The following is a 9,015-nucleotide window of genomic DNA, read 5'->3' on the forward strand; positions in this document are numbered from 1 at the left end:
AACAGAACAAACCTAAACTGGGAAAACTAAATAACAAACCTGAGAGGATACCAGAATGGGGTGAGAGGCAGAGAGACACAGACGGGGAACAGGACACCGTGGAACACAGACGAACCGGCAACAGGCAGGAGAACACACAGGGCTTAAATACACACACCAGTAATCAGGGGATGAGAGACAGGAGGGCAACACACCTGGGAGAAATCAGAGCTGATGGGACAGGGGAAACGTAAACTGAACACACTCACATGAGACGGGGACCTTCAGAATAAAACAGGAAACTCAGACACAGAGAACCAGACAAGACACTGAACTAAACAGACAGATTGACAAGCAGACAGTGTGACGCCATAGACAGACAGAGGGAACACGGAAGTGCAACCAGGGCAGGCACAGAACAGAAACCTCACAAATGGCAAATCATAACGGAATACATAATCAGAATAAACAAAAGCATAAAGAAACACAAAACACTGAGTCGGCAGACTCAGGACCATGACAAATCCCAATCATTTGAAACGTTTGGCCATCAAATCCAAAAATCAGCTAACATAGTCTCTGCTTTCTATGTTCTACTGTCAACAAAATATGGGTTTATGAGATTTACAAATGACTGCAATATATAATAATAATAATAATAATAATAATAATAAATAGAAGCTATCAATATGCATATTAGAACTTGTGCTTGCCAGTTTTTACAGTTTGAATGCAGCTTTTTTTCCTAGTTGTTCAACTCTTCTTCTCTACACCATTTTTGAAATTTATCCGGGCCTCATCTTTCATAATAACTGTGCACATCTAACCCAGTGTGCTCAGTAAATATGCAATATAAAGATATAGGCATAATTTAGTTATAATATGGCCATAGCTTATTACCTCAAGGCTTATCAACTTAAGGCCCCAACTTAATTGTCCATAAGAACCTTCATTCCCATTCATAACTACTTTAATTACTAATCTTATAGCCAGATTATAATATTTTACTACTCATACCATGTCATCACTGGGGCTCTGTGGACTACAGATAGTGTGGTTATGTCCCTGAAAATGGCTTGCTGAAGGGAAAACTTGACCCTTCTGCTGCTGGCTCTCATATTCCAAAGAAACTACAATTCTGCCCTGTTTTCTCAGCATGTGCTGTGCCAGTGTCACGATAAATAATAAAGAAAACTCTACTCTCTTTGGAAGCTTATTAATGCTTTCGTAATATATTCCATGATTAGAGGGAAACTAGTATCAGAAATATTCTACAAATGCGTAAAGACACCATTCATTTATTGACCTTTGACATTACAAGCAAAGATTAAACTGATGCAATGCCCCTGAGACGATCCCCCTAGGTGTTAGTTATATTTTTTATTTATCCCTTCTCAACATTTATATGATTTAAACCAACATGACCCCATATTCATGCAACATGAGCCCATGGGAAATAGATTTAGAAATTACCCAATCCTTCTGAACAGTCTCTCTTAGCGCCTTGTGTGTTCTGTGTGTAATTCGGCAGGAGAATGCTGGTGATACATATTATGCATCAGAAACACTTGGTTTTTGGAGATTGTTAATTGGCCAAATTGTGAGTGCTTTTCCTAGAGAGTGAGGGGCATTTTTAACAGGCAGCAGTGTTCAGTTTAATGAAAGTGTTAACCTTCTAATGGAGTGCACTGCGGCTAATGAAAGGGAGAGTTTACCCTGACATCTATAGATGCTTCTAAAGCTTGTGGATTTTAGTTTTACCACAGTCCAGCCTTCAACTTTACATTGGCTGTTCTCTGTGGTAGTGAGCTGTCAAGCTCAGTCATCAAGAAGTGAGAGTCATGCTGATTTACTTGCTGGGTCCTTTCAGCTATCCCGGATTGGGTCGAAAGAAAATAGCAGGAGGGTAATGAAACAGTCTGAATGTGTGTGTGTGTGTGTATAGATGGACAGAGGTGCAGTGTTAGTTTGTGGGTCTGTTTGGAAGAGATGACAGAAAGGAGACAGCCTCAGCAGAAACACAAAGTCAGAGGAAATGACAGTGTGAATGGCAACAGAGAGAATAAGAGGTGTGGAAGAGAGATAGGTGGGAGAAAAAAAAAGTTTGTTGGGAATGAAATGAAAGAAAGAAAAAAGACAGATAAGAGGAAAAGGAAGGAGAGGCTGAAAAACGTTTGGAATGCAGAATGATGAGGAATGCAGGAAGATTCGGGTATCTGGCCTTGCAGTGGCATGCAGAAATTGGCTAGCCAGTGAGCTATTGTGGTCCTGCCTGAGAGAGAAGGAATTGAATGGATCCAGAAGTACACAAACTGCTCAACCTTAGTCATGACGACAACTAGTATTCACCCGAAGGCCTGCGTGCACTTTGATCTTTCACAGAAACTTTAAGTGACTTTCCTAAAGAAGCACAAAGAACCCAAACTTCTGAGCTAAAAGCTGAAGAGAAATGACTAAAACTTAAGTTTTGTTAAATATCGTTTGGCATAGGCGCAGTTAGTGGGGTTAGGTTAACTGCTGATTCTAAAGTGTCTATAGATGTGAATGTGAGTGTGAATGGTTGCCAGTTTCTCTGTGTTAGGCCTGTGACAGGCTGGCAACCAGAAATATGAAGCAATGACATATGAACCCTGCTCCGGGTCCAAACTACACTATGTTTATTAAGGCTCTTGTTTTTTTAGCGAGTTTTAATGAACAATCCCTGAAAAATAGTCAGTGAGCACTGTCGGCCTCTCTGGGTTTTTATTATCGCTATTCATCTGCAGCACATTTTAAAGTTCAGTTTTTAAAACCTTATGATGTAGCTACAGCCCATCGGCTTACAATTTGGAAGACGCCAAATATTTGAACAGGTGAGAAAAGAATCACTCTGAGGCTAACAAAGATTTGAATGGGTACATGAAGTTAATTTTTAATATCAAGAAATCCTAATCATGCAGGAGTATATATCATAGCTCTGTAGCCAGCTAGCCACCATCATTATATGCTAGCTAGGCCAAATTCAGCAACCCTACAAATGTCGCTGCTGTTTAGCTTTTTGTCTTCATTTATGTCCGAAGTGACAGCAGAGATGTACGTGTTAATGTTTCAGAAATCCCTCATTCAGAATATGGTGTATCATCTTTAGATAAAACTAGCAAGCTAACTCCCTGCTAACTTCTAACCATGTTAAACTTCATAAATCCTGCTTTTCATGAATGCTCGGATGTTAAACTTAATTCTTACACCTGGCAGAGCAGTCACACTGATCATTTTATTAAAGATGAAAGAGTTTTTAACTCTCAGTGATGCCGCAGTGTTTGTTTCAATTTGGGAACTGAAGAGGATTTTGGACCCAGAAATGGCTAATCATGTCAGACCTAAAAGGTTGGGTTGTCTTTTTTGTTTAACACCTTATTCTTCCCCATAGTACTGCTTATGGCAGTAGCTGTAACTGCAGGCCTTGGCTAGCCTTTGTAATGACAAATTGTAAGACTGCTACTTCTCTGTCAAGCTGACCTTACTGAATGAAAGGATTCATACTGTCTTACTTTGTCTCCATGTAATCTTTCAGATATACCACACGCTGATGTACGAGTTATAGTGTTATAATGGAATTCTGTGACCATGGTAGATCACAAGTGTCTTCAGATATTCTAGGTTTATATGGTCAAAAACCATGCAGACTTCTCCTGTACTCTGTACTGCTGTTTCAACTCCTTGCAAAGACAAACTAGCTGTGTGCATTTCAGTTTATCTCCACAACATCTTAAGCAGAGATCAGTAAAGTCTGGTAAACTCACTTTTATTCAACCAGCTCAGTGTCAAGTGGCATCCCATGAGGCAGGTTAGCCCATCAGGCAGTTTATCAAAGTTTGAGAAGTAACCGTGAGAATACAGCTTACAAAAACTTTAAAACACCCTAATGTGTGAAATGGGTGCGCTTCCATCAGTTGTAAAGATTTAACATCAACAACAAAGACTGACGCAGATGTTATTAAACCTGTTCTAAAGAGTCTCGACTGCGACTTTACCAACTCGAATGTTACAGAGATGAAGCATAACAAAACCTACACATGTTAGTCATGCTAGTAGTAGGTGGCCCCTTCAGTGAATGTGTCATACTTATCAAAAATAAAAGAGAAAAGAAAAAGAATGCAAATGAAGGCACCAGATGTGCTTTTATAACAAATATAGCCTGCAACCAACACAACAAGCTCTAGGGAGAAAATGGTGAGCAACAGCTAAAAGCAAACTTTACTATATTGATCCGAACTGAGCATCTATCCATCCTGCTAACAGAGGGTCAGCACTCGGTCATAGAGCATATTTAAGTTGTTTAACTATTTTGTGATTTGATTAATTTTCATGGATTTTATTATAGGTTCTGGCTTCTTTTAGTTACACAATTATACAGTCATACAATACTGATTTTTAACAGTAACGCTGTCACTGAATGTTAATGATAGCTCAACCCATTAATACCCATTAAAACACTTGTGATGAAAATTGGCTTTCACTGTTTACATGTCCACAGTCCACCAGACACTGAATTTTTCTGCTTATTAGTTATAGGCTTCTTTACAAATGAAGACTGTAAGACCAAACAAAACATGTGCAAAGTTACAGATTAACCAACCTGACATTTCCTTAATTAGAAAATAAGAGAGGAAAATACATAAACTTTGCTTTGTAGTGATAATTAAATATTATGGACTGTTATATTGTTGCCGTTTTTGGCACACATTTGCGTACACAAGTACATTGACTAGAGCATTACTGCAGGACTTTCACTTGTAATGGAGTATTTTTTTTAAATTACTATAACTACAAATAACTTACTGAATATTAACCATAAAGAAAAGGTACCAGATCACCCTTATATTATACGTAGAGGGATTAAGATTGGAATATTCACTCTGAATCATAGACAATATAAAATATGGATATAGCTTCTGGGTCTGAACAATAAAGCCAACTGGAAGTGCACTAAACCTGCAGTTTTTTCAAAAGCCACCAGGAGGTGATAACTGTGGCTGCAAAAACAATCTACAGTAAGTCCTGCAAAAATGCAAGGGACAAACAGCCCTCTGCCCAGAACTCTTTCCTGCTGACTTTATGGGCTTTTCTATGTGTCAGAAAGGAGGCTTATCCAGGATATGCTCACTGGTCAATGATTCAAGAGTGAGAGGTGATGAGTGCATGATTGGTGTGGTTTACAGTCAAAACAACAAGACTTTGACAGTGAAAAGGCTCGTCTCGAGGCTGCAGACCCAGCGGGTGATGTCACAGTAGCTATGCCCATCTATTATACTTTTCCATGGTCTTAATTTGCAGCTAATAGCTGTCAGAGAAATATAATGAGCTACATTACATTGGAGAACACGCACTTAGTTGCTTCCCATGTTTGATGAGAGTTGAGATGTGCTAAAACAAGCTCAATCAAGCCAGATTTCCTGATCATCAGATGGGGTCATATAACAAAACACCGCACAGCGTATACACAGCTGGTAGAGCAGAATGCGTGGTTGACGGTGTATGAAAGACCTGGCTCAGACTGATGATTTTGCTGGCATTGCTCCTCCGCCCTGACTTATGCACACACACCAACACACGATCGCACACACACAACTGTAAAAGAAGCTGTTAGAGAGCTGACAGGCCGCCATCTGCGGCGCGCCATCATTAAGACGGGCCTGAACGCAGATTCATGAGCAAAGCTATTCAACAACCTGGCCGCAATAAAGATGAGGAAGATAAACAGGGTTAAGATGCACATTAATCTTTTTTTGATTTGGATAAGCAGTTTGGTGTTCATGTATATGTGTGTTCTTGCCTGGAGCCTTTTATGTTAATGTGTAAGATAAAAACAGACAGTAATTATGGGAGAGGCGGAGTGGAGACGGAGTAAGAGACTGTCAGGCCTGAGATGATGCTAAACCCCTTGTTGCTTTTCATAATCTTCTTGAACTTTGGCAGTGTCATTAAGCGATAATGCAAGATAATGCCAGAGATCCTCATCGATTCGCCATGCCTGCCAGATGAGGCCATATCGACCCAAGAACAAGGTTAGGATGAGAAGTCTTTTCATGCCTCTAATTTATCTGTTCATCTCAAAGCCAAGTTGTATTGCAAGAAATAGCACAAATCTGACCTAAAAATAATGCATTTTAATGTCTTTTCAGGGAAAAATCTGCTAGTAGGACCCTCTGTATGGTTTTATAAGTCTTATGGACACTCGGCTCAGAGTGTGTAGGTTCATACTGCTCCTCGGAGCCAAACATTTGAGGGAAATTTAAGCGATGTTTTTGGAGCGCCGCTCCAAGTGCCTGTAACAAATCTCTCACTACTGCACAGCGACAGAGGAGAGCTGAAGGTCATTTTCAGCTTTGAATTTAAGAGAAATTCCCGGTAAGCACTCTTAATGAGCACTGTCCTTGGAACTTGAGCTGAGTGAAAAACATCAGCGAACACGCCTGAGCAGAGAGCGTAAAAGAGATGCTACATTCAAAGTGACTGATTGTCGTCGGGAAACTGAACCCAGCAGTGTGGATTCTTCCGGTGTTTCGGAATAATAATGAAATGAGTGAGTCACATATCAAAGGAGTTGAGAAAAATGAGAAGAGCAATGCAGGAAGAAATACAGAGAAAGAGAGCTAGGGAGTGAAGATGAGATTGGCTTCTTACACAAAACAGTGTTGTGAGGCAATGAAACCATGCATTGATAGGAGAGCACTCATCAGAGGAAGTTCAGGTGAAGTGAAGGTCTCCGAGGTTAGATGGTGCAACAGTAGAAGTATTCACAAACTGCTTCCAAAACAAAATCCCTCCCACTCATTCGAATTCCCCTTTCACCTTCTTCCTTCCTTCCTCCTACCTTTGATCCTCCTCACTTGTCTGTCTCCTCCTTCTTTTCGTCTTTTCCTCCTACGCTTTTTCACTTGTGCCACTGAGGGATTCGCCCTTGGCAGCCTACTCTGTTGCCTCAGCCAGAACTGAGTTGGAATATGAAGAAAAAAAAAAATGAGGCCAAAATTGTATTAGTTTTATTTGTATCTTGGATGTGGGGAAAATATTTCGTCTCATCTAAAGATATTTGGAAAGGATGTCCTGAGCACATTATGGTCAGCGAGGAGCAGATGGTGCTTAGAGCAAAACTGAATCTCTCACATATAAACGAACACAATACTGGAGAGGACACACTCTGATGACACACAAGCAAAAACAGTCCCTTTGGTTTTTCCAGGAATGAGTGGGACATTTGACAAAAACTGAAGATACAGCCATTGGTTACATTAGTTTTTCAGCACTTAATCATTTCTTACAGAAGGTTTTACATCAGCACAGGTTTTGGACTGAAAAAGCTTAAAAACACTCACATTTCTATTTTTAAAGGACAGCATCATCTACTGAATATTCACCTTTTCTGCTGTTGACCTGTGATTCAGTAATGAAGTAAAACCTTATCTCATATCATGCAGTCTCTGTTTGTTAACAAGCACAACCTATTGCAAGCCTGACTGAACAACTGAAACCATCTTTGTGTGTAAGGAGCTGCCTTTTGGAGCATTTTTGTAATCATATGAGAGATACTACAATTTACTTAATGGCCTATCCAGAAAGTCTATGGTCCAAATTTGGTGAATGAAATTCTGGAAAAATCGGGAGCCACCCCTCATTTCTTTATTAGTATTTGCAATTATTTAAAGTGGTCTTGAGCCATAGTTCTCCAGGCTTGTTGGAGGGTTTTCAAATGTCTTCTTTGGACATTCGTTATTTTTTTCCATTCATTTTCAGTGGATCTTTACACCTCAAAATTTTCAGAGCAATGTTTTTTTTGTTTGTTTGCTTGTTTTAGTTTTTTTGGTAAAGCACTTAACACTGAATCATTCAATCATAAAAAAGCACCTAACACAAAGGACGTTCATCTTTTGAACCATTTGGTTCTTTAAGTGACTCTACAAAGAAAAGAAAATAGACAAAGATAGCACAGTTTGACAGAAATAAAACAGTATTTTTGTATCAATGTGATTGCCAAAGAGCTAATAGTAAGAAACTTGGCACATCTCAGCATGGTGTGGAACATTTTGGTTCAACTTGTTAGACTTGGTAATAATGTCAAACACACTGCCAGTACAGTAAAAGAAAAACTCCCTTTCAACAGGAAGACGTCTCCATCAGAACCACGTTCAGGGATGAGCGCCATCTGCTGCGACTGGTTGGACGGTGAAGGGAGAGAGAAGAGAAAAGAAAAAGGAAAGCACAGAGAGACAGGAGAAAAGCACAAACAACTGGAGAGAAAAGAAAAAAAATTGACACGCTGCAGTGGTATGCGAACACCTGGAGAGTCAAAAGAGGTGAGAGGAAAAGACATGCTTGTCGTATCGCCGTGTATCACCTCAGGTTCTGCGGCAGTCTGAGACTGTTGCTCGTGGGATCATCGCCAAGGGATGATTCAGGGTCACCTGATCTAGCCCTAACTACAAGCTTTTTCAAGCTTTAACTGGTAATCACAGATAAAAAGAACCCCTCCAAAACAAGATGCTGGCTTTTTGAATTTATATATAGCCTCTTCCTCTATAGCCATTTAGCTCTCTCCCCTTTTTCCAGTATTTATGCTAACCTAAGCCCGCCAGCTTATGGCTGCTTCATTCACCAAACGACAAACTATTTTTTAATAAACATATATGTTTTAGGGCTGGATGCCTTATCTGCCACATCTGCCTTCAAAGGCTTTTGCCTTTAATATTTCTTAGTTTTTAAAAATGGATTTACAGTTTTAAAAAAAATCTTATTTATCACCTTATGTTTTACTTTTTATTTTGATTAGTAATGATTAGACGAACAAAGCGATTAATATAATTTGTATTAAATCCTCTTTCAACACCAAGGTGGCTTGGAAAGATTCGATTTTGGTAACTTACAGTGATGAACAGTGTACTGCACATAAATGACAATATGCTAATAATAATAATACTAAAGAAAAGCTTAATGCAAAATAAGGTGCATACTGGCTTCAAGTAATTCAAACACAAATAACCACTCTGAGCAAGAAGG

This window comes from Oreochromis aureus, linkage group 23 (assembly GCF_013358895.1).
Source record: "Oreochromis aureus strain Israel breed Guangdong linkage group 23, ZZ_aureus, whole genome shotgun sequence".
NCBI classification, from domain to species: Eukaryota; Metazoa; Chordata; class Actinopteri; order Cichliformes; family Cichlidae; genus Oreochromis; species Oreochromis aureus.